Source organism: Chroicocephalus ridibundus, chromosome 8, assembly GCF_963924245.1.
Source record: "Chroicocephalus ridibundus chromosome 8, bChrRid1.1, whole genome shotgun sequence".
Taxonomy (NCBI): Eukaryota; Metazoa; Chordata; class Aves; order Charadriiformes; family Laridae; genus Chroicocephalus; species Chroicocephalus ridibundus.
The window spans coordinates 56,671,950-56,699,239 of NC_086291.1; the positions used below are offsets into that span (position 1 = coordinate 56,671,950).

Consider the following 27,290-nt stretch of genomic DNA (forward strand, 5'->3'; position numbering starts at 1 on the left):
GCAGCCGGGACCAGCACCCCAGCGGAGCCAGCCACGCACCACGCGCTGCCTTCGCCCACAGAGCTCCCGTACGGGTTGTAAAACCACGCGCCCACAAAGGCTTAGGGGGAAGCCAAGCCCCAGTCTCCAGTCCGGTTCGCTGGGGTGAATCCCCTGGTTTTTGGCCCAGCAGCCGCATCGCAAGCCGGCCCTTCCTGCAGGGCCTGCACCGCGCCAAACCTGCACTGCGGAACTGGGGCCCGCACCGAACCCCGGCACGAGTAACAGCCCGCCCAGGCCCCGACGCAGCCGTTATGATCTATTAAGTCAATACAGCACAGAGTCCTTCACATTTTCGTCCTGATCTGCAGACATTAATTGCATTCGTAATAGCTCCGGGGGGCCTGCAGACTAAACGCAATTTCAGTGAACTATTAGAGCTCTTTCTTGGAAAGGACCATTAAGATGGCAGAGCAAGCGCTCAGGATGAGATGCCATTTGTACCAACTCTGCCACAAAGAGGGGAGAGGGACGGGCAGCGAAAACAGCGTGTGAGGCAGCAGGCGGCGAGCAGCTCCTCTGAAACCCTCCCAGGCCTCCTTGTTTCCGCACAGGCTTTGAGTTAGGGCTTGACAGTACCGGGGCACAGGGATGAGTCCCGCTACAAGCCCTTTTGGCAAACTGAGGTGGGTTTAATAGAATGGAACTTAGTCATCAATCCCGTTCTGCCCCTGTGCTATTCATAACCACTCACTCCATCTCCACAGAATTACAAAAAATAGCTACCACCCCTTTGGGATTCAATATTCGAACACAAATAACTCATATGCCATAATTTTTTTTAATTTTTTTTTTTTTTTTTTTGGTAGCAGTATCAGGAAGCACTAGCACTGCTTAATCTTTTGCTGACTGAATTTAGTGTTTGGCTTTTAAAATGAGGGCACGATCAAGCCCTTAAATTCCAGCAGCACAAGCAGCAGGGAGGTGCTCGCGGAGCAGCTTTGGCTGCGTTGGTTGGGGTTTGCCCCGACCCATCGCTCCTGGGGACAACAGCGTCTTCAGGAAACAAAAGCGCTGGGTATCGGGGGACACCATGTCTGCAGAAACACAGCTTTTCAGACTTTTCATGCCTTTATTTTTATGAATATGAAAACAGATTTATAGTAAGTTTATAAACATGTGTGGCTAATTATCATACGCTGCCGTGAGACAGACACTGGGCCACCCTGGAAGAGGCGTGAAGGAGGTTAATACGGAAGGGCTGCACAACACCTGGTGGCTTCATACAAGGCACTGGAAGGCAACGTTTCTTGCATAACAAATTGCCTGGGAGAAATGGAGACGAGGCCCTGAGATTGTTTTTGAGGCTTTAAATGAAACAAGGTTAAAATCATAGTGTTAGCTTTGTCATGTTAAATATACTTTGCATTATATCTCTGCATACACTTAGAATTTATTCTTTCCATTTTCACAGGCAACATCACCTTGAACAAGACACATGCTGTAGGACCACAGCAGTGACATATATCATTTGAAAACAATCCTGGATACAGAAAAATAAAGACAAGATTAGTTTTTACTTCCATCTGAAACTTACCTGGCTGTCTTTTAATTACTTTACGGGACACAAGGAGGCATAAAAGTCGCACTTTTCTGAACTTGGAGAAACGCAGAACAGGGCACGTAACTTTGTGAGCGCAGAAGAATCTGGGTTCAAGCAATGCTGCTCCCACCCCTGCTGTAGCGCTGCAACGTAATGAACAGTTCAAAGGTGGTAAAATCTGTCGTGACATTAAAGGCCAGGAGCAGTACATACAGCTTGTAAAAAAGGGGAAAACCAGATAAAGCTTCCTATCAACGGGCGGATCTGGTAGTTTTACAGCCCTGTTTTCTGTACAATTCTAGGTCACAAGAACAATTTAATAATTTCTTCTGGATCTAATATCAAAACCTGGAGAGTGTGTAAACAGCCTCCCTGACCGTTTCAGAAGGAGCAGATTTCCCAGACACTGGAGGGCTGGATACTCTTCAGACGGGGCACCCACCATTACAGACACTGGTATTTAGAAAACCAGACACCAAGAATTTCCAGTCTTGCTCAATACCCAACAGACTCCTTTGTTTGAATCCTCAATCCCACCATTAGGCACAAAGGTCTGTTACAATAATGTGGGTTTGGACGTTCTGCCTTTTGCCTGTTTTAAATTATAAACCATGCAAAAAGTTACTGTCAGAGAGTAACACCAGCCTGGATGTGCTGTCTGCTCCTCTGCAGGTACCTCTGCCGTAGGTGTATTTGTGCTCCCCAATTACCAGCCTGGTCAAATATCTTTCCCTAACAACGTATTAAATACCCAAATAAAGGACCAACCCTGCCTCGCCCCTCTGAGCCCTCAGCATCTGAAGTTGTGCTGGTTTAGGTGGGAAGAGGCAATGCTCCTGGGAGGGAGGCGCAGGGACATGCCCGGCTGCAGAGGCAGGGTGACAGAGCTCTGCTTTGCTACTGCTCCATCCCTGGGACATTCTCTTGGGGGCACAGGGACACGCCGGGCTGCAGAGGCAGGGTGACAGAGCTCTGCTTTGCTACTGCTCCATCCCTGGGACATTCTCTTGGGGGCACAGGGACATGCCGGGCTGCAGAGGCAGGGTGACAGAGCTCTGCTTCGCTACTGCTCCATCCCTGGGACATTCTCTTTGCGAGGCAAGGCTGGTGGATGACAGCCTTCCATAGGTACAAATTTAATTGATGATCTGGATACTTACAGTCCAGGTACAGGCGTCTTCCTGTGATGTTTAGTCGAAATAAAGCAAATCCAAGGAAAGGGGGAATAGCAGGAACAGTCAGTGGTTACTGCACTGGGATTAGCACCGCAGAAGCGACTTGTGCAGCCTCCCACCACAGGGGCTCTCTCCTGCCATCCCAGACCATCACCTTGTCCTGCTGCCTTCCAGCCTGTGCCACCAGCTCCTGCAAGACACAGGACTCGGCAAGCGGAGTGACTGATCCACTGCGCTTACGGGCAAGAGGGGTTCGGGGACAGTGGTGATACTGAGGCACAACCGTCTGTGCCTACGTGTCAACGGCCAGTGACTGCCCAGCTTCCCCTCTTCTCTTCTGCGGAACCCACGGCTCAGAAGCGAGTGGCTGCTCCAGCTTCCTTCCACCCACAGCACTTCGTGTCACTGCTGTCAGACGCCAGGCAAAATTCATTCTCTTTCCTAACAGCTAATCTCTTTATAACAGCATTTATACATAAATTAATGAAAGATCAGAATATAAAGATGTTCATTTTTGATTATTTGCCCATTTACAGGAAATTCAGTTAAAACTGTTTAGTTTTATCATCACTAGACAAAATAAGCATGACAGGATATTCTAGCCTCTGGATTATGTAGATAACACACAGAAATGTCATTTACATTTTCATTCTTTTCACAGAGCAACAAACCCATGCTTGCAAGCAAATTAAAATTCAGAACTTAATTGGATTTTTATATTCTCTTTAAACAGGTAATATTGTTTTTCTTCGTTTTATTATTGTATCTGAACACTGGATTTCATTTTGAGAGTGTGCCACTGAAGGTGAGAGGCCCTCTGTGCTAAATGGCTCATTTAACACCATTAAAACCTACACATTTGAGGATTTAGATTGTCGAATGCCAGTATTTCAGTATTATTGTTAACTAAGAGATAGGCTATGGAGAGTTATTTTCTTGGGTGTGTGGATGAACACACATATATGTGTATATATCCACACAGGCACACGCACAGATTTGCATGCATGTGCACAAATACACTTATACACATTTATATCTAGATCTATATGTATATCGATGTGTGCACATGTAAAGAAAATGTTCCAATAATTTATCTCTGCATGTTCATATTTTTGCCAGAACTTGACAAACCATTTGAGGGAGGGAAAAAAAAAGAAGCAAGTATATTTTGTTTGAATCTTCCTGAAAATCTACTATGGTGTGAAAATAATGGAAATCATTCACAATTTCCCTTTTGTTTCCTGCTTGTCATGAGCTTCACCAAGGCGGCACTGTCTGGTACTGCATTTAAGCCTCTCTCTCTGGTGTTGGTCAGTAAAGCCCAAGCGGCTTCTCCGCAGCTGCAGGTCAGGAAGGCCAGTCTCCCCCCGTGCGGGGATGGCTTGCCCTCGCTGGGGGAGACAGCCTTGCTAGGGCAGAATCAGAAATATCCCGGAGAAAACTTCACCAAGCTATTCATATTTCCATTGAAGAAGATAGTGAGAATGGGACTCTGGCAGGAAACAGCGTTTGTAAGGGTGGCAAAAGGGCAAAGGCATCTTGCTGATCTCCACGCTCCATCGCCAGCCCCGGCTCCTGGCAGAGGAACACCCTGCGCCTCCGAGCTCCCGACACATTCCTGCTCTGTGCCACTAGGAAGCAAGGGGTCGCTCCACAAGTCACCTGCTATCAGGAAAACAACTGAAATGATGAAAATGTTGAAATGATGAGAATAGCGTTGCTTGGCCAGCAATCCTCGCTGCTCCCAGCCCAGCGGGAGAGCCAGTGGGCACAAGCCCGTTCCTCTCGTGTCCCCAGGCAACACGGTCCTGCTTCGTCCCAGGGTGACAAAGGTCTTCTTGCAAATATACATATCCCCATTCATGTGATGAACGTTGCATGACCCCGAAGAATTCATTGAAGTGGAAGCCTGATTCAAAAAACCTCAGCACTAAACACACACACTTGGACTAATCCCAGTTCTTCCTTTACTCCGGTTACTTCTGGTCAACGCGCGTGTCGAACATCACACCCACCACTGGAAACCTCCACGCTGCTACTCTGTACGGGGTGAGGCATGAGCAGAAAGGCATTGCTCACTGACAGCCTAATTATAAAACTGCCATTACCTTGGGAAATATTTGACCACAAATGTCAGCTAATCCGCAGGGTAGGAGCATTCTTGCTGAAGTATAAAATTCTCTACGTTAATTCTCTGCATTTCACATTGTATCATTTTCAAGTGCACGACTTAAAGCTGATAATGCCAGACATCTTCCTGTATCTTTTGTGTTTTCCCATCATCAGCGATGCCAGCTTCAACACCTGCCACAAGCAACATGAGCGTGTAAATTAAAACAGTACTTTGCCTCCTCTGTGGTGACCTTCCTCACAGACTTTCAGTTGTACTTCCATCTTCCTGAGACAGAACCACCACACGTTCAACGCAGCAAATCCCTTGCATCATTTGAAGATGCATCCCGCATTTTATAAACTGCATTTATTATGGATTCCAACTTGAGTCAGGATTTGGAATAACTTTTCAAAAATGAACCTTTTCCACACAAACCCACACCTCAGTAACAAAGAAGTAAGCAAGGAATAAGAGTCACAGCTGGGTGTTACTTGTTCTTCAGGTTTTTATCTGGCCAGATCTCTGCATTCCCTGGGAGTTCAGAAGCAAGTGTATGACTGTTAAAAAGCCATTTTTATGTTATTTCTGCCCAACCCAGGGTAAAAAAAAATATTAAATGAACATATAGTAGGAAAACCTGCTCCCACTGGGATAGCAAGTCCTGCTTTGTAGACATCAAAGGTTTATCTAATTCAAATTACTTTGGCGTAACTGTCAAAATTTGCTCTGCCATGCTGATTTATCTCAGCCACGTGGCACTTTTCTTTCTGACTAGCCCGGCAAGGAAGCTGGCCAGCCTGAGCCACGCATGGTTGCCAGCACAGCCCCGCACCGTGCCGGCCGCCGGCAGGGACTGCTCTTCCCCAGCCTCCCCGCCAGCCCCGCGCACTGCCCAGAGCTCACAGGACATGGACATGGAACGGCCCACACAAACAGTCACAAAGAAAGCAATTTTTTGATTTTGAAAGAGTTTTCTATGCATTTTTTTCACTCTCCTGCTTTTTTCTGTTTTTAATTAAAACATAGTCTGTTTTAGTAATAGCCAAAGCTCTCTTTAAAGCACAATCTCCTATGAAGTTAAAAAATAAAACATAGTTGGTAAGAGAATTTTTCACTTGTACCTCCTGCGTCTCCAGTGAGATGATATCTGAAGACACATTTTACCAAAAAGTATTTTTGATGTATAGCTATTGTTTTGAGTAAACAAATAAACTGAAGAAAGTACTGGTTTTCAGCATAAAATTCTGACTTTTCTGTTGGATGCCGACACTTCCCTCTTCTCTAAGGAAATACACGTGAAACAGGAAGATCTATGCCTTTCCTTCTGGTCCTCATCCTCCAAAACAAACAAGGCTTTTTTCTCTGGGAGAAAACCCTTCGTCTTTCTATCAACCTAGTAGCTATTGCCCTTTCCAACTGGAGAATAGGTTTATACTTACAGGTACCACATGCTTTCCTTCAGCTCCTCCTTCGGAGAGTAGCTGGGTCGCTACCGCCCTCCACACACCAGCCGCTTCCTTCACAACTAGGATGGCAGCAAACGCACCCCAAAGCACATGGGCAGAGCAGAGGGGGGGCTACGCAGTCGGGATCCCGCTGTGCTTACCTCCACAGCAGAGCGATCCCGGCACTCCGGCTGCCGCTCCCGCCAGCTGTGCCGGTCCTGAGCCAGGTACCGCAGGTCAGGACGATGGAGAGGACGTTCCATGGAGAGAGCATCCCACACAAGTCACTCCGGTGGGGAGTCGGCAAGCAGGCTCCTCGCTGGCACCAGGGCTTGGCAGCGGGTCCCTGGCCCATTCCCTGCCCGAGGACTCTGGGGCCACCTGCGGGGTGATGCTGGCGGGGGGAGGGGAGGTAACCGGGGCCTCGGCCCCTCTCAGAAACGTATTTTTGTCATTCTGGACTCTCACAGGAGGTCTCTCAACCCCTGGATGCAACTGCTCTGGAATGAACTTTGAGAAAGCTCAGATACGTGCTTTTACAAGAAATCATGCTTCTGAAGTGTCATCGGCAATGCTTGAGCAAGAAAAATCCCTTCTTTTCCTACTTTATTTTGGAAAACAGGCTGCTGAAATAGTTTTCTTCTTGAGCATTTAATATTGATGATTAGGGGAAAAGCAACAGCAGGAAAAGGGTGCCAAGAAATACTGTATCTTTCAAATTATGGGGGATGATTACTAGTAAAAGGCAACCTGGTGCTATCCTCTTCACTAAAAGGAAAATAGAGGGGAAAATTAATTTTACATCATTAAATTATACTTTTGTCATTAAAACAGATGCCACTGGAGTGGCCAAAAATCTGCCTCCTGAAAGAGAGACAATGGAGCAAGGCTGGTTTAAAATCACAGAGGTTTTTGGCATACAGATATATTAAAGGGCTTCATTCAGCTGTGTGACTTTATAATTTTAAGTTTATTGCGGCAAGAATTGTATGGCCTTCACGTTACCCCTAGACAAGTCCAGTTTAGGCAAACACAGTTAAATATTCTGGAGTTCCCATGTATATTTACTTCACATCCTTCCTCTTCCCTCCCACCCCGCATCCCCCAAAAAACACCGAGCAGCCCCTGTAACAACCTCTGCACCTTTGGCACAAAGCCCCAGACACCTCGGGAGTCAGCTGCAGGAGATGTCAACATTCCTAGCGCTTATATAAATGTGGCCAGTTATATTACGGAGTCATTGAAATTTGCCACCTCTCCGATCCCGTGGCAGTGACGGGCTGCATGTGACAGTGCAGCCGCCGTGACTCTGCCTTCTCGCAGGGATCAGCGGGACACCTCAAGCCTCACCCCTCTTTCAACCTTTCTGCCTGGCGAATTGATTAATTTGTAGCAAGATCTAGAAGTCATGGATTTTCCATACTTTATCTCCAGTCTAAAATACAAGCTCAATATCTCTAACGCCTGAGACACAGGAAAAACGTGGGATGTGCCCTTTCAAGGGTTTGTTTCTGTTCCTCCTGATGACAGCTGTTTGTTGTTTCACCGCCTCGCGGACCCCCGCAGCCTCTTAGCAACACCCCTGGCAGCACGCTGCCGGGAGATAATGCTAATTAGAGTTATCAAGCCCATCCTGACCTCAACACGATGCTGCGCAGCGCTGCGCAGACCGCGGCCGACACCGTCCCTCCCTTCCTCCCTGCGCCCCAGAGGTGCACGGATGCGGCTCCTCAGCTCCCAGCAGGTGTGAAAGGAAAAGAGAAGGTCACCAGCCGCTTGCGGCAAATCTCCTGCCGGGTCTGTGCCAAAACACTGCTGCTTCTCCCCAGAATCAGCCCCGCGCTCTGGCAGCTTCGCCAGCTTGTGCCTCTTCTCTTAAACTGGATCCCAACGAGGCAGTCACGTATCCACACCGTTTAGAAACGGAGTTCATTTTCCATTGGGCCAACTCAAAAACCTCGAGACGGAACAGTGAACGAGCTGGAAATTGCTGGAATGAGCTGGAATGAGCTATAAAACACACTATATCTGTGTATGAGAACACAGGAATTGACAGGTAACAACAAATACACTCAGGAGTGTTACAAGTTATAAAGCCTAAAGGGGAAAAAAAATATTTTTTTCTCTCTTCTCTGGACTTCTGAGATGTAGCCTTGCTTTGAAAATGCTGGTTTAGACTTCATTAAGAAATGAGAGCCAACAATATCAAAATTTCTTCTCTTTTTGGAAACTCAGTCAAAAATACAGCATGATTTTGAAGTACAAGTGATTTTGATTTTTTCCAATAATTCTGCTATCTAGTTGTGCTCCTTTAATTAGCTATCAGCAGCACTTAATTTATTTCTAGTGTATTGTTGCCAGCTTTTTGCATATCTCTCCCAACTCGTGAAAAATCACAAAAATAGACCTACAAAAATTAATCTTCCTGTTCCCTGCGCAGAGATATTAAAATGGTAATTGCATTCTTTATATCTCTAAAACCTGGTTCTACTTCCAGATACTTATCTGAAAGCCCAATGAAATTGTGTGATAACTGTTGTTGATGCTACTTACACGTCACTGGAAGTTATTGAGATCTGATAATAATCACTGCATTGTGAAAGCTTCCCACAGACAGGCCGAATTTCATCAGTGCCTTTGATTTCTGCACTGAAGGGTGATCCTCTGGACAAATAAACTCCATTTATTAACTCTTAGCATCATACTTACCTTTATTGATTATAGTACAGGAAGAAATCTTGTCATCTGAAAGACACTCTACTCGACCTGCAACAGAGCAATTTCCTAAAAACGCGGAGCTGGAACACAGCCTGTTTCCCCACGCGCCGGCAGGTCGTGGGGTCAGATCCCACCTCACTCCTGAGTGTAATTCCCCGTCCCACCGAAACCCCTTCTCGGCCTGACAGGGCTTCTCTGAGCCACTCCGGCAGAACCGGCCTTCCCGTAGCATTCGGACATACCACCTTCACCCAACAAAGCCCCCAGAAACAGGAAGGATGGTGGGGTGTGGTAGGACTTTTTTTGTTTGGTTGTTTTTTTCCCTTTTAGATCAAGTTCTTTGAAGACTTTAGTTTCCACAGAGCCAAGCACAGAAAGCCTAAGCAAGGATTACCAACAGCTTAGCTGGAGGCACCTTCTTGCTCGTGAAGCAGCCAGGCTCCCCAGGGACCACAGTGCTCTGATTGTTCATTCCAAACCCCCGACCTGTGCTGAAGCAAAGGTTCTGATTAAACTAAAGGGAGAGAACGGAGAACTTTTGGAAACTCAGTATTTTTTCCTCAAGAAAAAGTGACATCAGAGAGAGAAGGAAGGGAACAGGTTACGCTGTTAAAAACTCCTCTAACATTTGGATTTATTTCAGTGTCGTTTGGCAAGTTCTCACAATGGGCAGCTTCAAATGCCCTAGAGGAATTGCAAAAGAAACCCCCTCAAGAGACCCTGATGAGGGAAACTATTGAAATTGAATATACACTTTACTCCGATGAATTTCCCTACTTAAATTTTGCAGCAAATAATATAGTTCTACGCTGTTTTTTTCCTTTCACTGAAAGTGTGAACTACGGTCCTATAAACTCATCCTTACTGTCAATTAAATTAAATAAACATTGTCTGAGTGCATTAGGAAGAGATACAAAACAATTCAATACCATGGTTAGTTATTGAGGAGGCTTTTTAATGAACACAAATTGATGTAATTAAAATAAATCTGCTTTTCACGTTTCTCGAGTAGATGCCCTGTAGCCATTCCTGTAGAACACTACAGCAGAACAAACACCGGGTCAAAGCCACTGTCTCTCCTCAGATTAAACGGGAGCTTCCTGCTCCCTGGGATCTTGGAGGTACGGCTGGCGGACGCTGTTTACTTGAACAGTTATTAAAGGAATGTAAAAGAGAAGATCAAAACTCAGTGTCATTCGTTTTAGTGGCCAGCCCAGCCCAAACCATGACACTCAGCTTTTTGTTAAATTTAGTTTTTCCCCCAGCATCACCTTCTTTTTACAGAAGGAAATGAGTAAATAAAAATGCTTTTCAATGTTACTCTTTATAGGCTGCTGGTAGCTTCTATGAATTCTGCTTTTGGAAGGTATTTTGTAAGCTGTGATACACTGATATGTTAGGATCACATTTAAAACCAACATGTAAGGTTAGAAAAGTACTTTTCTGTTATAAGATCTCCCTCCCTCTCTTTCTTCATGTCCCTACAATAATAACAATAGGATCACCGACATTTTTGATGTTTAAGGACAGGAGGTATCTCTGGCCCAGCAGCTACCGGGTATGCCGATTAATAAACCACACAGAACTGAGGGAGGCAGAGAGCTAAAGGAGCTCAGCTGGAATATACTACATCATTTTAAACTGATTGAGATTAATAAAAAAATGATCAAAATCTTTGACATTTGAGACCTACGCTCTGATGGTGATGACGCCTAACGTGGAGGTGTGTGCATGCCCAGGGCTCACCCCACAGGGACACTGGCCTTAGCACATGGCTCCTGCTGACAAAACAAAGGCTGTTGCTCACCTCTGATCGCACAGCCCAGTTCTCAAGATCGCTCCGCAAGAGCATTTGGCTTTACAGCACAGGTAAAGCATAAGAAAAAAAATCCCATCTCTGACAGCACCACCGTCCTTCCCCTCACCGTCACTCGGGCTTGTCTCGAGTCTCAAGCTGAAGTCCCGTTGCCTCCGTCAAATAAGTTCTCCAAATCCCCTTTCATTTCAGGAGTCCTCCTTCACATGGCAAAATTGCTCTGGCTGGAAAACAGAGAAAGGATATTTTTTGTGTGCAACAGTGTCATTGACAATTAATGCCTTTGGCATCCCCTCTGCAGAGAGAGGAATTTCACTCTGTGGATAAATAAAGAGCTTAGGTCTCCAGGGCTGTCCGCCTTTAACAAACAATAAATGCATGCAACAGTGTAGAAGGGAATATAAATCAGAACAGCAACTTGAAGGGTCCTTAATAACACAATGTATGTTTATCTCCAAGAAGAGAAGGCCCAGCAACTAGCAAACACCACAGAATTCCCACACACCATGGCACCGTCTGCGGCTCTCAGAAAGGTAGAACACGCCTGAATAGATGTCGGTGTTCTTAACACGAGAGACCTCCACGCTTAGAGAGAGGAAATCACAGCACGCCATTTCTCCCGAGGCAGTACAAAGTACTGTTCCTTATAATTGCAAGCATAAGATTTAAAAACATTTCCATTGCCTCGATGAGTCGTGTTGCAATCTGGCAGCACACCAACCACCGGCTAGGGTGTGCGGCACAATATGTGAAGTCCTTAAATCTCGATGCACATGTCTCTCCACCCTTAGAAGATGGTGGCTTTGATAAAGGCATAGAGCTGGGAAGCACAGGAGTTCATTTATAGAATGCTTTTAGGGTGAGGCAGTTCTGCTCTTTTCAGTGTATAAATCTTTCTCTTCCCCCCCCTTCTCTTCTGATTTTTCAAGGTTATTATCTCAATGCTTTTTCCTTGGTACCAATTCCTCTGAACTTGAGTTCACAATGACTCACAGCAGGGAGGCACAGAGAGAGCTACCACCAGAAGCCTCCTCCCTGGAGACGCTTCACAATGCTGCCTATTATTTAGCAACTTGAAACACTGGTTTAATGGCACACATCTCTTGAACATCCCCGTCTTTCATTTGTTCACCCCAGGGACCCAAGCCATGGAGACGTATCTCCACTCTCTCCATCCCACCCTCCCCACTGGCAGTCTGAGGGTGCAGCTGTGACTCCAGTGCTGGTGTTCAGCACGTTGAAGTGGTGGCCTCCTAAGCTCGGTTCAGCCATGTATTCACCCACCAGTGAAAGCCCTGAAAATGGTTAGAAAAACCCAGTGTATCTTAGAGTATTAAATTTGGGGGTGTTTTCCTGCTTTGACTGTGCTGGGATTGGGGTTTAAAGCTTCTCTGCTGATGCTCAGTAGAAGACCTCCTTAGTAGAAGCAAACCCTCCTCAGCAGAAGCTCTCTCTCACTGCAGTTTAAAAAGTCAGCCATCCCTCCCTGGGCTCACCCACAGTGTTTATTCAGCAGAAGAGGAGAGGTACCAGGAATATACAAACTTCTGGAAGGAAATGGACTCCCCCCGTCTCATTAGTGATGATGAAAGTACAGACCATTCTGCCTCCACGTGGGCTGTAGCCCTGCGAGCCTGAAGACAGAGTCTTGCAGGCTGACAACACGGCAGAGGGCCATTACATGGTACTGGCAAGCCCTCAAACTAACCTACCAGTCATTTAAATCCAGCTGTGTTATCTGTGTTCCTTCTAAATCTCTCTCTTCCAAAAACCACGGCAGGTGAAATCCAATACCATGCCCTGACTCACAAACAGCTATTCATTTTCAAGAAATCTTCCACCTGAATCTTCTGTTAGACGTTTCTAAGGAAAACATGGGGTGACAGAAAGTGTAGGTGAAGTGACAAGTTGAACTGATTGCACACAATAATCAAAGCGTTTGGGACTTCAGAACGCCATAGCTGTGTTTGGATGAAGAGGATAATGATGTGAGCCTAGCAGTGGTTCAGGGTTTACAGGCTACTACTCAGTTCTATTCAATTCCCCACGTGATGCTGAGCATCTCTCCTTGCCTCTCAAATATTTTTTTTCCCTTGACACATTTGCTTCTGAGTTATCCATTTGCAAGAGAAGGTCCTCAGAAGATCTGTCCTCTTCCATAGTCTTTTCTGTCTCTGTTCTGGCCTTAGCAACATCATCCCTTGTTTGCTCATCTAGTAATTGTCTTAACATCTATACAATTATTATTAATGGTAGCTATAAGAACAGAAATAATTATGGGTTTTACAATCTTGTGGCCCATATAGCAGTTTGTCGCAGTTCAGACATTAGTCACGTTAAGTCCAAGCTCATAACGGTAACATTCAACCCCTGCCATGACTAGACACAGGGTGCTGGTTGAGCATTTACGGCAAAAATTGCTGTTTACAAGGTACTGTAGAGATGGCAGCACTGCACTATTAAAAACATATTAAATTAATTGAATTCAAACAACCAGCCACGGCAGCAAAAAGGAGAAAGCATGTCTTCCAGGCCAGTATCCAGCTGCCTTTGACCATTAGCATTCAAAGACGAATCCTCCTCATGAAACGCAGCACGCACACAGCGATGGGTCAGGTTCTACTCTCGCTCCCTCTGCAGCCTTTGTGGGATGCGACAAGTGGCAGCGTAGAAAATGGGGAGCTCCCCCCACCAGCTTTAGCCATCTAAGAACAGAGCAGATCAGAAACACCGATTTCCATCCCGGATTGCTCCTCACAGGGATAAATGCCTGCAGAATGTAAGTGCCAGCTGGAGATGCACCTTTCCAAAACCAGAGAGGAAGATGAGCGACGTGCAGGCTGGAACAGGCTTCACGCTCCCTTCCTTCACCCCGCCACACACCAACCACGATCCTGCGGGTCCACGAACCCCGCAAGCGCAGGAGCCCTGAGACAAGCCTGGGCTCAGGATGTGGGCTCTGAGCCGAACCAAACCCAGAAAGGGCGCAGCAGTTTGGCAAAACCCCAAGTCAAAACACCATAGTATTGAAAAAAACTATCCAAAAAAACCCAAACCTGCCCTGTGAGAGGGTGAAGGTCTTTTTTTGTAACTTCTCCCTTGTGCCACGGAGAAGTCCAAATTATCTTTTTCTTAGTGTGCAATCTGCCATTTTCATGTGACCCCATGACAGTAGGAGGTGGGGCTTTATCCAAAAGTACAGAAATTTCAAGCCTGGCTACATCGGGGAAGACAGTAACACGTGCCCTGGCACAGAACACCGGCAGTCGCTGGCAAAAGGCGGCTGGGTTAGGCATAAGTCAAATTAACAGAGCGGGGAGAACGAACATACTCCTTTCCCCAGGGACACCATGTTAGAAAGGCTTCGGAGCGCAAGGGCTGAGCACTCCACACGCTGCCGAACGGCATCCCCCCATCCCCAGTGCTCAGCTCTTTCGGGCACTGGCGCGACGTCCCGTCCCGCTGCGGTGCAGGAGGAGAAAGGTTCTCGAGGCGTTTCTTCCTTCCCTCCACCAGACTCATCCCACACAGCCCTGGGTCGGCCCCACCGCGCTCACGTCCCTTCTGCCCCGCACGACCCCTCGGCGAACGCCATGGGAGAGGCACCTCCTCCCCACGCGGGAGGCAGCGCCTGGGGCATGAATATTTCATAAAGGAATACAGCCTTTTCAAAGATTATTAACACGTTTCTGCAATCCATGCTCAAGGACTGCCGCAAAACAAGAAAGAGCCTTGCTTTCAGGGTCTTGCTTTCCACTCTCAGACTGATCCTGACAGTATTTAAAACATGCAGCCACAGCCATATTATGAAGTATTAATACAACAGATCCCAAGGATATTTATCAAGTGCTGCTGTTAAGAAACATTTTGGAACGGTTGCCGGACTCCCAGTAGAGCCTACACTAAGGTAACACTTCCCAGAAGTTTATTTGTATTTCAAAGAAGAACACACTGACCATGTTCACACTTTCCAATATTTCTTCCAGACACAAGGGATTATTTACCCACGCTTGCATGCAAATATCTCATCTAATTCATTTTGTTCTTTTAAAATGCTGTTTAAATAAAGCTTTTCAGGGAAATAGAGCCTGTTTCAATTTATCTTAGCTGAAACTAGGACTATAAATCTCTTTGGTTTCCTTTATTGATCTTAAACAAAATTACAAATATAAATTACAGCTGCTGCAAATTAAATGTTCTAATGACTGTGTTTGAAAGCAAATGCAATAGCGTCAATAACACATTAGATAAGACGCAGCCAGAACTGCATAAAGCTACCATTCACTGCTGAAATCAGAAAGATTTCTGCGGAAGCCCACAGCCAGGGGGTCCCTTCTCCTACAACCAGATTTCTCTCATATCTCTGATTAATTTATAACATTAACTACACCATATCTACAGGACTTGCAGACGGTTCAATGCACCCACCAAGAAAACTCAAGTTTTCAATCGGTTTGTTAGACGCCGTCGTGTCAGGGCCCAACGGCCACTGAAAGCGCTGCTCTTGGAAGTCCTTCTGGTAAAGGCACAGCAATGGCAAAGCTCTGGCTGAACCTGCGTTGACTCTCTTCAGGAAACCGGCAAGACTCGGTGCACTGGACCAAGGCAGGAATCCAACACTGCATGCGGTGCTGAGTCACCGGACTTGGAGAGGCAATAACACATATTCCATATCGCCCACACTGAAATTGAAATATACATAAATATATCTCCAGATTAACTGTCCCATCAGTTTTCTTCATTCTTGATCTCACTAAAAACACTGGCCACGGGGTCACGTTCTACAAGGGCAAATACCAAGCGCCGCTGCTTCAGGTGCGATACATTTCTTATAAAGAAGCTTCTGTTTCACAAAGCAGCATAATCACCAGTTTTCTACACCACTGACGCTTAGACCCTCACGCACAGAAGTATCTGCCTCCCAGGTCATGAAATTGCAAGTATAATAGCAGTGACTTTGCCGCGCTTGATAAAACCATAAAACATGTCATATTGCTGCCTACTGAGCTTTAAAAAACACCGACTTTGGAGAGGAGACAACATTCTTGTTACCATCAAAGCACTTCAGAATTCCTACTTTTCTGCTTGTGATCTGTGGACGTGCGTTTTTCCTTCCCTCCCTTTCTGTCACTCCTTTCTGGTACAGGCAACACTGCAAACATCCAGAAAAACGGATTCCTTTTATGCTTTCTCAAGTTTTCTATGATCACAATGCCTCTCTGAATATGTATATCTGTGTGTAGTCAAGGTATTAACACTCCTACAAATTTTATGAAATAGGCAGCTCGGTAACCAGAGAAATGAGCTCTGCATTTATCCGGAGATAAATGCAGGACACGGGGACTGGAAATCCTGTTGTCTTTGTGGCTCACAGAACTAATTGCTTCTCAGCAGAATTCAATGGGTTTGATAGACACCACTGTTTCGGGGCCTAACAGCCACCAAAAGTGTTGCTCTTGGAAGTCCCGCTTGTAAACGGACAGAAATGGCAAAGCTTTGGCTGAAGCTGCATTGACTTTCTGGAAACCAGCAAGACGCAGTGCGCTGGGGCAGCGCAGGAATCCAACGCTGGCGCGTGGCGCTGGATCCGAGGGGCCGATCTGACAGACTCTCCCACCCTCCGAGCTGTCCCATAGACGGTACTCCTGGGCTTACAACAGCCAGCAGACCTCGATTACCTTCCCTCACCACATAAGCGAACAAGCAAGAGAAGAGCTGGCGCAGCAATCTGGGTTCTGCTGCTGGGTCAGGAGGACTGCTGGGGGCAGCCGCGCTGCTGGGGAAGAGCCACCCCCACAGACACCTGGTACCGCTGGCACCTCTCTGGTTTTGGAGGAAGAAGTTGGATTTTTTTCTCAAAACGCAAGCATTCAGACCAGTTCCCCAAGTGCTTGTTACACTTCGGGCACCATTTGCTGCTTTAGCAGTGAAATTAGTGGGCGTTCCAGGCACATCCTAAAGCTGTGGCAGACCTGCATCCCCAGGGTGCAGGCACGGGGGCTCCTCCGGGCGGGCACGGACGGCCCCTGATCCAGGGACAGCGTTACTGTAAACCAGCCTCTGACATTCTGTCTCATCCTTCACTGTACATCAGTTGGTGTAATTTCATTCATGACTTTGACCTTTAGCTGCGTTTGATATTTTCTGGTACCAAAACTTGACACTTAATAAAGGAAATTTCAAGAAAACATCAGCCAGTAAGCTAAATATCTGCACAGAAAAGGCAGATTTCATAGTGAGCTGATAAAAATTATTGCCTTGCTGAGAGGCCAGAAAGATCCCCCCTACTTCAACCTCAAGTTGTCCGAAGCAGGATCTCCTTCTGCCTTAACACCGCGGTTTTATACTGATCCTTTCTCAAAATACCCAGGGCTTTTATTCAGCTCTTCCGGGTAACAGTGCCGTACGTATCTGTCTTTGGGAAGATTTTTCTCCTCTTCATTAACGTTACTTAGCCCAAGCTACTCTGCATGTATGCATTCAGGCACGTACAAATTCCAGTGAGTATCTCCCATGGGAATATTCTGCAAAACTCATCTGCTGGATGCAAAAGTTCAACTGAGAGAATTATTAACATCCAACAGTAAATGCTGCGATCTCGGTGTTAAGTGGCAAAGAGGCAATTACAAAGATTGGGTTAAATACCTTTCACAGTGCCTACGAGCTGTAAGGCTTGGAATGTTTGCTCTTGGAACAGCGCGTCGGCAGGACGGGTGTGGGTAACAGCCAGGTCCCTTCCTGGGCCTGGCCCCTCCTCCGCAGTCATTTCCAGGAGGGAAAAGCACAGCCTGTGCCTTCAAAACGCTCATGGAGCTCTGCGGGCAAAAGAAACGTGAAAATCTCTTTGATCATATTTAAATATTTCAGAGAGGTGACCAGACTTCGGAAGTTTAATTACCTTAAACCATGAGAGTGCAGAGAATGAGGGCGACGACAAAGAGAAGGAAAAGGAGAAAAAATGAACTTTTTCCAGGACAACGGGACGTTACTATTTATGAACCTGCAAGAGAATTAGAGCTGAAATAACTAGACAGAAAAAGAGATTTTAATTAACGATGGTAATTCTTACGAAAGGAACCAGATTGCCAGCCCTGGAAACTGCCAGTTCTTTTTATCCAGAACGTACACCCAATCTCAACCAGACCATTGCAAAGATTCCCAGCACAGGACGTCACCCTGAGCTGCGAAGTCCGACATCTGACTGGTCACACGCCTTGGCTTTTGCTGCAGCTGAGCTCTGCAGGGTGAATAACGGTTCACTGAATCTGTTCCTTGGTACGAGCAGATCCTTTGAAATGAGCCAATTGATCTCCAGTGACTTGAATCAGCTTTTAGCAGTGACCACGAATCACAAAACCTACTGAAATAAAGGTAGAGTCCCACAGGGTTCCAATGACCACGGCATCGGTGTCCCAACCTGAGGAAGTCATGGTAAATGGATTACCAGTTCCCTCCAGTACCTAAGTAACACTTAAAAAAAAAAAAAAAAAAGGGAAAAAAGAAAGAAAGAAAAAAGTAACCTTCCATTCAGATCATACCATTTTGGTTAACTTCCAATCATCCTGTTTCAAAGGAGCAGTCACTTTATCCCTGTCCTCATGAGTGCCGTGATGGCCACGAGGCAGCGCCGTAGGTGAAGAGCAGCAGCTGCAGAATTTGTTCCTGAGTTGGAAGGGGAGGGAGTGTTTCTTCAGCTGTCGTTAACAAAATTCTGGAGTAAAGAAACATTAGCAGAAGCCTTTCACCATCTCCCTTCACATCCTGCTTTCCACACCTTTGCAGCTGGATGGAGAATTCCACCTCCCGGAAGCGCTGAGCAGACCAGCAGATTGGGGCACCACAAGTCCTCTGGTAGGAGGAAAGCTAGTCTGGCTCGTCCCTGAGAATTTCATTTCTAATCCCTGTTGGCTAACCGACGCAGCTGGTTTAAGCTAAATCTGAAAAGTAAGACCTTGCTGCAGCTCCCGTAACCTCCTGTGGCAGGGACAGCGGTGATCCTCGCTACTCGAGCCCGACACAAAATAGATTAAGTCACGCGAATCAACTTCACTTTAACATGAGTATTTCTATTACCTGGGTCAGAGAGTCCGTGCAGTCACTCTCCAAAACCCGCTGTTATTAATTCAGCAATTATAGCTTTATGGTGGCAGGGAGTCCTCGATGTTTAAGCTGGCACTGGAAAGCTGTAATTCTGAATGGGACATGACATGAATTACTGGATTGCTGTAATTTTTCAGCTTTTCATGCATTTTCACTGCACATATTAAAAATACAGCAAGTAATTCACTTTTAATTATGCAAATTCAAAGACAGTAAGACAAGAGATGGATGAGTTTTTAAATGCCTGCTCTGCCTGACCACCTGGGGTTAGAACAGAAAATCCACCAGCTAATCAGGTAGCCTGGCCCGCCGCGCTCCTGCTTGCCTGGCTGTACACAAAATTACCTCTCTTTAGTATTCAGCGCCACTACGGGAGCTCAGAGTACGGGAAAGAAATTGCCAAGCAGAAGGGAAGCTGGGAAAAGGCAGATCTTCCCAACCCGCCTTCCCCACTTCTCTTGGTGTCCAAGGAGAGCTGACACGCGGCTGTCCCCACACCGGACATCAGCCTGAGACCTCCGAGCCTTGCGGGTATCTCTGTGCTTTATAATCGGGCAATGATCTCCCTGACGTCAGCGCTCGGTTTTACTGGGACAGCATCCTCAGCTCTGTTTCTCAAGGAAAGGAAAAATTTGCCCAATGTAGGTATTACAAACAACTCTTAACTAGAATATTCGAATCGGGACCATCGCATGCATCAGCTTCCACGTTCTGCAGCTCTGCCCTTGGCTCTTCACTGTTCCTTAGCAAAGTCTATGGCTTTGACACGCGCGTGTCCACGCACAGGTCTGTGCGTTCGTTGCGAAGGAGAAATAAGTTACACTGCTCTCAAAGACATTGTTGTTAAATTGTAAGAGAGCAAGTGCAAGTAATGATGGCTTGTTAAAAGTCTAGTGGCTGTATCTAATAGCTGCAGTGTTGAGTGCGGTAATTACAGAGGCGAGAGATTGCTGAACGTGTGTAAAAAAGGAAATAATTGGGGTAGCAGTAATGCAAAAGCTTCTCCAAGCCTAGAGCAATTGTTATTTTGCCCTCCTACTGATGTGCCACTTATCCAGGATACAGTGGTTAGAAACTAGCTCTCCTTAATGAATGGTAAATTTAGGTGTTTTCTATCCAGAAACCCCAAGGCTTCACACCCAGTACGTCAACAGTTTAGGACACAGAGGTGAAATTCCTCAAACACCTTATCGCCTTGCCCTGAAAGGCTACATCTGCTTCTTTTCCTTGGAGGCCTGGGAGAACTTTCAAGCGAGCAAATTAGCAATGCAAATCTCCAGCAACCTACTGAGAGGAGGGTGCTAAAGAAGGTGCTCGCAGGGCACTGCTGGGCCGAGTTCCTCACGTTAATATCTTCAAACCAGGTGGAAACTTTTCATTTTCTCTAATCTCTTCATCCTCCTTTCCCCAGCCAGAGATGCCTCACTGCTGGTTTCAGCCGTGCTCCTCTAGGGGGGATTTCTGGCAGCTTCCTCAGCAGCTATTCCGTGCGCTGGCGTCTTTTAAGAGCTCTCCCGAGCGCCTGTTGCACACCGTTTCAAAAGAAGACATCTTCCTGACGGGGAGTGGGTGGTTGGAGTGGTTTTTCTGTCATGTCCTTGGCATTGCTATTACAAATCTCGCTCAGGTATGGTATCTGCCCCGAAACCCTGGAATTCAGCCATATTCTCAAGTTGTTTGAAACTCCCAGCTCTGCTTTGGCATAGCTGCTGATCACAGCCTTTATAAATCTAGCCAGAGCTGAGCATTACCTTCGCCTTACAGCTTCTGTAGAAACCTTACTCATGCATTAGTCACTTGCTGTCTCAACCACTACCACTTCTTTTAAAATTGTGTTAAACTCCTGCTCTTCACAGAGCGAAGCACAGAATTAGCTCATTTACCCGCTTACCTGTTTTACTTTTACACAGATGCGTCTCGTTGGGTAGGGGAAAGTCACCGTTTCGGTCGCTTACTAACAGGGATCACCAGCGCGTTCCCCAATGCCACTCGCAAGCCGCTGAGAGATTTCTCTCTCAGTCTCATCATGGGACACTGCCGGCTGGACCCGACAGAACAGCTGAACACGCTGTTTCTCTATGAACTCACCACCAGAGAAGTCTAAGACCACGGAGCTAAAGAACCGAGATCCTGTCTTCCTGCTGCAGTGGGAAAAGAAGCTCTTGCTCCTGGTGAGCGGAAGCACCTGAACTTCTCGACTTCCCGGTCTTAATAAAGGAAAAGCTGATTCATATTTATAACCAGAAGGAAACGAAGAGCACAAAAGGAGATGTTGACAGTGTGATTAAGGATTTCTTTTAAACTACAGAATAAAGCACAATTAATATCTTGGCTTGAGGGAGATTAAAGACTTGTGTGGATTCTTCCATTCTCCCCTGATATCACCATTATGTAGCAATGATTCTTATAACTCTCTTAAAATTAATTCTGCAATACACGTCTGCTGCCGGTTCTACCAACCAAAGACTGTATAAAGATCAGCTTGTAATAAGAATCAGTTTAACCCCATTTACTTTCTTAATGTCAGTGGTATCACAGAGATCACTTCTACCCTCGCATGTTAAGTAAAGCAGTTAATTGTGCTGCTGTACCAGGTTTAGACATAAAAGGCAGAATTAATAACAGGTTTAAAGCAAAGGCTTAGAATAGGAGTTCTGAATGCAGAACAGGGCTAGTGTGAGTTAATGCCAGCTCGTAAATAGGAAGGAAGGTTAATATTTGGTTAAAAGGTAAGACTAGTAATGTTTTGTTATCGATCTGAACAACTTACACATACAATGGGGTACAGAAAATAAACATTTTGATGAAAACAAGCGACAGAAGCACCAAGGTTGCCCCTTTGTTTAAAGTATGGTTCTCCAGAGTAAACGCGGCTGCCAGACTAGAAACATCCATTCCTGAGCTTGGCCCAGAGGAACTCTCACAGTGGGCAGAGAGCAGACACTTCAGGATGCCCCTCGGCCCATACAGCGCCGGGAGCGGGGAGCCGGCCTCTCGCGTGGGCGCTACGGGATGGCCTCACGCTGCCTCGGGGTCCGAGGCACACAAGAGGAGCCAGGCCAGCAGAGCGTCGGAGCAGCCCACGGGTACCACACGGCAGAGGCTGGAGGGGAACAGGCACGCAGCTCCTCCTCTGCTCAGCGAAGGTGAGCGGGATACCCTCGCGTCTGGGAAAAAAACCCAAACGCTGTGAGCCCATTTGCGTCCTTAGGCACCTGGATACCTTTATTAATACCTTTATTCTTAATGATCTTAATACCTGCTTCGAGCAAGCAGGAGTGCAGCTGGCAGGGAAAGATTGGAGACTTTCAACTCGTAATTCATTGCCCAGGCTGTTCCTAGGGCACAGCAATTACGCACTTTCCCTTAGCCAGGACAGACTGTAAAATGACTGCATTGTCCTTAACGACTAAATCAAAGTAAGCAAAAAGGCAAGTAAACGTTTTCTACATGACTGCTGCCATTTTATAAAAAAACTATTGAATATAAAATGAAAGGTATCCATAGGTACATAAACAACTTTTTCTTTTTTTTTTAGCTTCAATGATCCAAGGCATTGTTTAAACAGCAACGCTATTACAGATTTACTTAGCTGACTTCTGCCTGAGTACGCCGGCACCCTGATCCTTCTGACAATGAATGTTACAGAAGGCAGCATTAGGCAGGTTACTGAGAAACCAAAGTGTATTTGTGCAGCAATAAAAAAGAAAGAACTGGGACAATAATGAGCAACCAAGTAGTAACACAGTTAAGGGTGCTGCTTTGCAGGAGAGAAGTGACTACTCTGAACTCTGAAGTGCCAATGTAATGAATCACAAGAGCCCACTAAAATGAGAGCAAACATATAAATTCTTCTTATTTCAGTATGTACAAATACCAAAGCAATTTTGAGTTGTTAACCTCCACAGCTTGAGGACAATATGTTCATCATTATTGTATAGCACTTCCCTCGTCAGAAATTCTCTGTGTATTGGTTTTGGTGTTTCACTGAAGCACCATGTATGCCTGAAAGGGGGCTCGGTACCAGACAACGCCGAGTAGCTCATTTTTTAAAAAAACTAGGAAATGAATCAAACCTACTATACGTTATTTCTGACAATGTTGATTGTGAAGAGATACTAAAAATATTTGGATTTTTGCTTTTACATGGATTTCATAGCTCCTTCTTTTCTTAAAGAGCTTAACAGTCCCAAGTTTATCGCCTGCGCTGCTGTTCCACCGCGGTGTGCCCTACCTCCATAGCTACAGCCCAAGTGCGCCTCTCCCCACCTCCTCTGCCCCGTTCAGAGCCCAGCAAGGACCACAACCCAGCCTCCTGTCAGAGGTGCCGGGCTGCCACCAGCTGAACAGCCGTGGAAGCTCATTCCAAGAGCGGGGAGCAGGCGGCAGCTGCCTGCTGGGGGAGGTTGGCTGGGCACTCGTCGCACTGCCCTCTCTCCCGAGCTAGCCAAGCCATCCTTTGCTGGGGACTTGAGAAATACCTTGGATAATACAAATTCTGTCTTCCTGTCCATCACCGAAGGATGGCTTTCCAACTGCCAGGACCCCCTGCAGTACCCGCCTGCTGCCGCCCCTGCGAAGGTCACCCTCCTGGAGGAAGGCAGGGTAAGGTCCTTCCAGACTACCCCTGGAGGAGAAGTGCACCATCAATAAGTCACGCGCTACAACCTCACCTCCTAATTGCAGCTCTGGCTGACGTGTACATGCATCGCTGCCGTGTTTCCTCTCCGTATTTGCATCCTTACCACTGTGATGCTGAACCTCATGGTACAGAACTCACCCCTTGGCATCCCTCCCGTACTGCAGGAGTTCAGGTAAAAGACCAGGCACCACACAGAGCACCACACAAACATCAAGAACTTTCCTCCTCCTAGGAAACACCTTCTCAGTTTACTGAAAGTTTGGGAAAATATATGTATTATATTTTATATATCTTATAATCTGGGTATGGAAACGTAAGTAGCAAAAAGTATCTTTCTTTCTAGACCTGCTAGTTACCCACGGAGAACGAGGAAACAACAAAAAAATGCTTAGAATCCTTCAATAGGCAGTTGAGTCTTTTAAGAAATACCCCGAACTTAAACAGCTACTTCTTTAGTTGGAGGAGGGGAAAATACCATAAAGCTTAAGCAGCATTTTGCTCAGGAAATCACATCTTTCCCCATTTTCCAGCTGACACATTGCATTGCAAGTCTGTCACAGCACATTACCCCGGCGATGTGATGTAATGCAACATTGCTGATGCAAGCCAATCCGACGTGTCTAATGTGATACATCAGGTACAATATTTGGGAAGATTTTTCTGAAAACAACATCCATAGCGGAGATTCTTTCCCCATCTTTGCCAATCAAAAAAGCCTTCCCGAAGAAGTGAATCACCTGGAGATAATTGCTTTTTCACAGGTAATTAGCAAATAAAATTAGTTGTGGGACAGGTTTGCTTTTCAGCAACTCGCACAAAAAAATGGGAAAACAGATGATCGTTGCTGACATATAACTGCTTTCCGCAGGACCAGGACAACTCACCTGAGCAGATGTTATTTACAGGGCTAGATTGTGCCACCATCAGGCTGATTTTTTTCCCCTTTGACAAGTGAGAATTTAGGTTTTGGAGTCCTGTGCTTACAGTTCTTCATTTAGGGCCCTGAATTACAGTCATGCTCTGAGGGAAAATAAGAGTAAAGTCACCCATTTGTCCGGAGATGCATCAAAAGCCACAAAACAATAGGAAATAAGTATCAACCTTATGAACTCTCCAGTTCATAAACTGACTGGCAGGTAAATCTGCTAATCTCTGCAGTAGATAAACATCACCGAAAATGGAATCGAGTAAAGATACATCCCTCAGCGAACACCCTGGGAAACTGTAGTGAATTCAGAGTGATTTGTTCCAACGTAAGCAGGTGAACTCAGGACCAGCTGAAACCCTGCTCCGCTCGTGTCTCCGAGCCCAACGTCAGCTGTGGAAAACGCTGCAGAAGGGACACGGCCCACATGGCGATGATCAGATGAACAGTAAGAATCACCGGACGCGGACTTTGAATGCTGCGGTGGCGATGGCGTTTGTCACCAGCGGAGCTGTCAGCGGAGGGACTGGCCCTGGGCCGCCAGCCCGCGCTGGGGGGCCAGCAGCAGAAGGCTGTAAGGCAGCCCACGGCCCTCGGCTGCCTCACTGACCGAGCCAGCGCCAGTGAGAGCCAAAATCCTCCCAGACTTTTAAAACAGGTTTTAAGGAGGGCTTCAAAGGAGGAGGCAGCATCAGTTCTTAACCTTCACCTCCCACTGAGCCACCTGCGCCCGCTCTGCCGCAGCCACGAGCCACCGGCGATGCCCCGGGGTGTCCCTTGCTGTGGCCGGGGAAGGAGCAGCGGGGACCGGAGCCCAGATAAAATGCCAGGCCGTTTGGCTCACTGCTTAGACTGATTTTTCAAGTGTAAAATGTAATGCAAATCTCCATAAAAAGCTATTTGCTCCCTAGTCTCAGGATTCTTACACCAAGTTTCAACCATGAAATCCAATTGGAAAAAAAAGAGAAGCCTTATGCTCAAGGTCTGAAAATCCTGCAAAAGCCTTTCGGTCTCAGGCCCAATTGTATCCTAAATGGCATCTGACCAGATTTGTTTCTCTTCTCCAAAGGTACGGCATCGTGCCTTCTCTCTGAAAGCCAGATTTCCAAAGCCCCACTCACACCCCACCAAAGTGCAGGTATTTATTGGCTATTTGTACATCCCGGGAGCTATTCAAAGGATCAAAGATGAGGTTTCTGAATTTTGAAAACATGGCCCAAAATGCACACGGCACCTGTACAAATTCGCCGCTGAAATTCAGAGTCCGGGCAGTCCCTGGGGCTGCTGCCCAGCTCCGGACACTCAGGGTGCCACGAGCCGCTCTCACAGCCGCCAGCCCAAACCGGGACCATTTCACAGGGGCACAAACGCTCCCCACCCCCCCTAACCCCCCAGCGCTTCCCTGCTGGTTCACAGGAGCAGACAGCACGAGTCCTGATGTATTTCATAATTTGGACTTGCTCTTTCACTGGTTTATCTTCTCTCCTAGCACACGTGAAATATTTTTCTCGTTTATAGAGGCTTGTATTTAAAAAGAGCTCAAATTACTGAAGGATTAGTGATGGGCGGGGATTGTCGAAAGTTTGAAATTTGGACTCCCTTCAGGATAAAAAGTTGGATGTATACCTGCATTTTCCAAATCTCTTACTTATGAAAATTTACCAGAACACTTTGGAAAACAGACTGATATTTCAGCCACTAGTTACCACGGAGCTATTTCAGGAACAGCCTTTTTGAAGATCTAATATTTTCTAAAGCAGGAACTGCAAGTGGAGTAAAAGTACAATAATTTCTGCATCTCGTAATCCAGAAATAGGTAAAACATTCCATTTTTACAATTTCTAACCCCTCAACTAACATCTTTTATGAGAAACAACGCAGTAACAATTTGTGTTTACACCTGTGTGTTGCTCCAGCGCCGTAAATCCCACAGGCAGAGGATTAGGCGGAAAAAAAATCCCCGTCTTTTACTGAATACAAAAGAAGTTTCTAACTTTTAGGATTATAATGTCAAGCTTGAAAATATGATCTATGTATACTCTGAAGGCTCAGAAATGAGACTTGGTATCTGTTATATCATTAGGTACGTTTTATCCTTTCTTCTCAAAAAGCTGATAGGTGTTCCCGAAGGCCTGGAATCGTTCTGCAGAGCCAAGAAGTGGTTTCTGGATGTGTTACACCCGCCCCGTGCCCCGGCCAGCGGGAGCGTCCCCACCGCTTCAGCAGGGCACGAGACGGAACTTAACGGAGCTTCTCCCAGCCAAAACCTCTCTTTGGCTTTTTCCAGACTTTCTCTCGTGACTCCTGACACTATCGAGCGTGACAGCATGCTGCTCACGAGAAAAACCTTTTAAAACTTTCAGTGGTCCCTGACATCAGTCATTTTTTTGCTTTTGTTAAATCCAGTCCACACGACCCTGTACGTCTCAGTGAAATCAGCCGCTCCATCTCTGAAGCATGATGTAGCTGCATTCATTTCTGTAAAGAACAAATTTCTCCTGATATTCTACTTTATGTTGGAAGAAACGTTGGCATGGCCATCTGCCTCCTAATTAAGAAGACTATTATATCTCAGAGACTGGGAAACCTCATCTGTACCTATTCGCGCATCACATCTGTGACTGGGGGGGGATGGGGGGAGAAAAATCTCTTTTCTAGTCAGGGATTTTGTTTAGCAGAATTTCAAGACATGGGAGTTAGTTATCTGCTCCAGTATCAGGTAACAGCACCACCTTCTGCCAACAAGTTTCCATCTCTGTACAGAACTATTAGAT

At 46.3% G+C, this 27,290-nt stretch overlaps 1 long non-coding RNA gene across 2 annotated transcripts; it reads right to left on the reverse strand.

The window, feature by feature from the left end:
* Positions 1–15,142: 15,142 nt before the first annotated feature.
* On the reverse strand, positions 15,143–19,036 carry LOC134519893 (uncharacterized). 2 transcript variants are annotated; one of them, XR_010072322.1, is made up of 5 exons: positions 18,923–19,036; positions 18,388–18,560; positions 17,748–17,849; positions 17,495–17,664; positions 15,143–15,531 (listed from the first exon to the last, which is right to left on the reverse strand). It is a non-coding gene; the product is annotated as an uncharacterized LOC134519893 (long non-coding RNA). The 2 variants fall into 2 exon arrangements; XR_010072323.1 differs by lacking the exons at positions 18,388–18,560; positions 18,923–19,036 and adding an exon at positions 17,976–18,148.
* Positions 19,037–27,290: the final 8,254 nt, after the last annotated feature.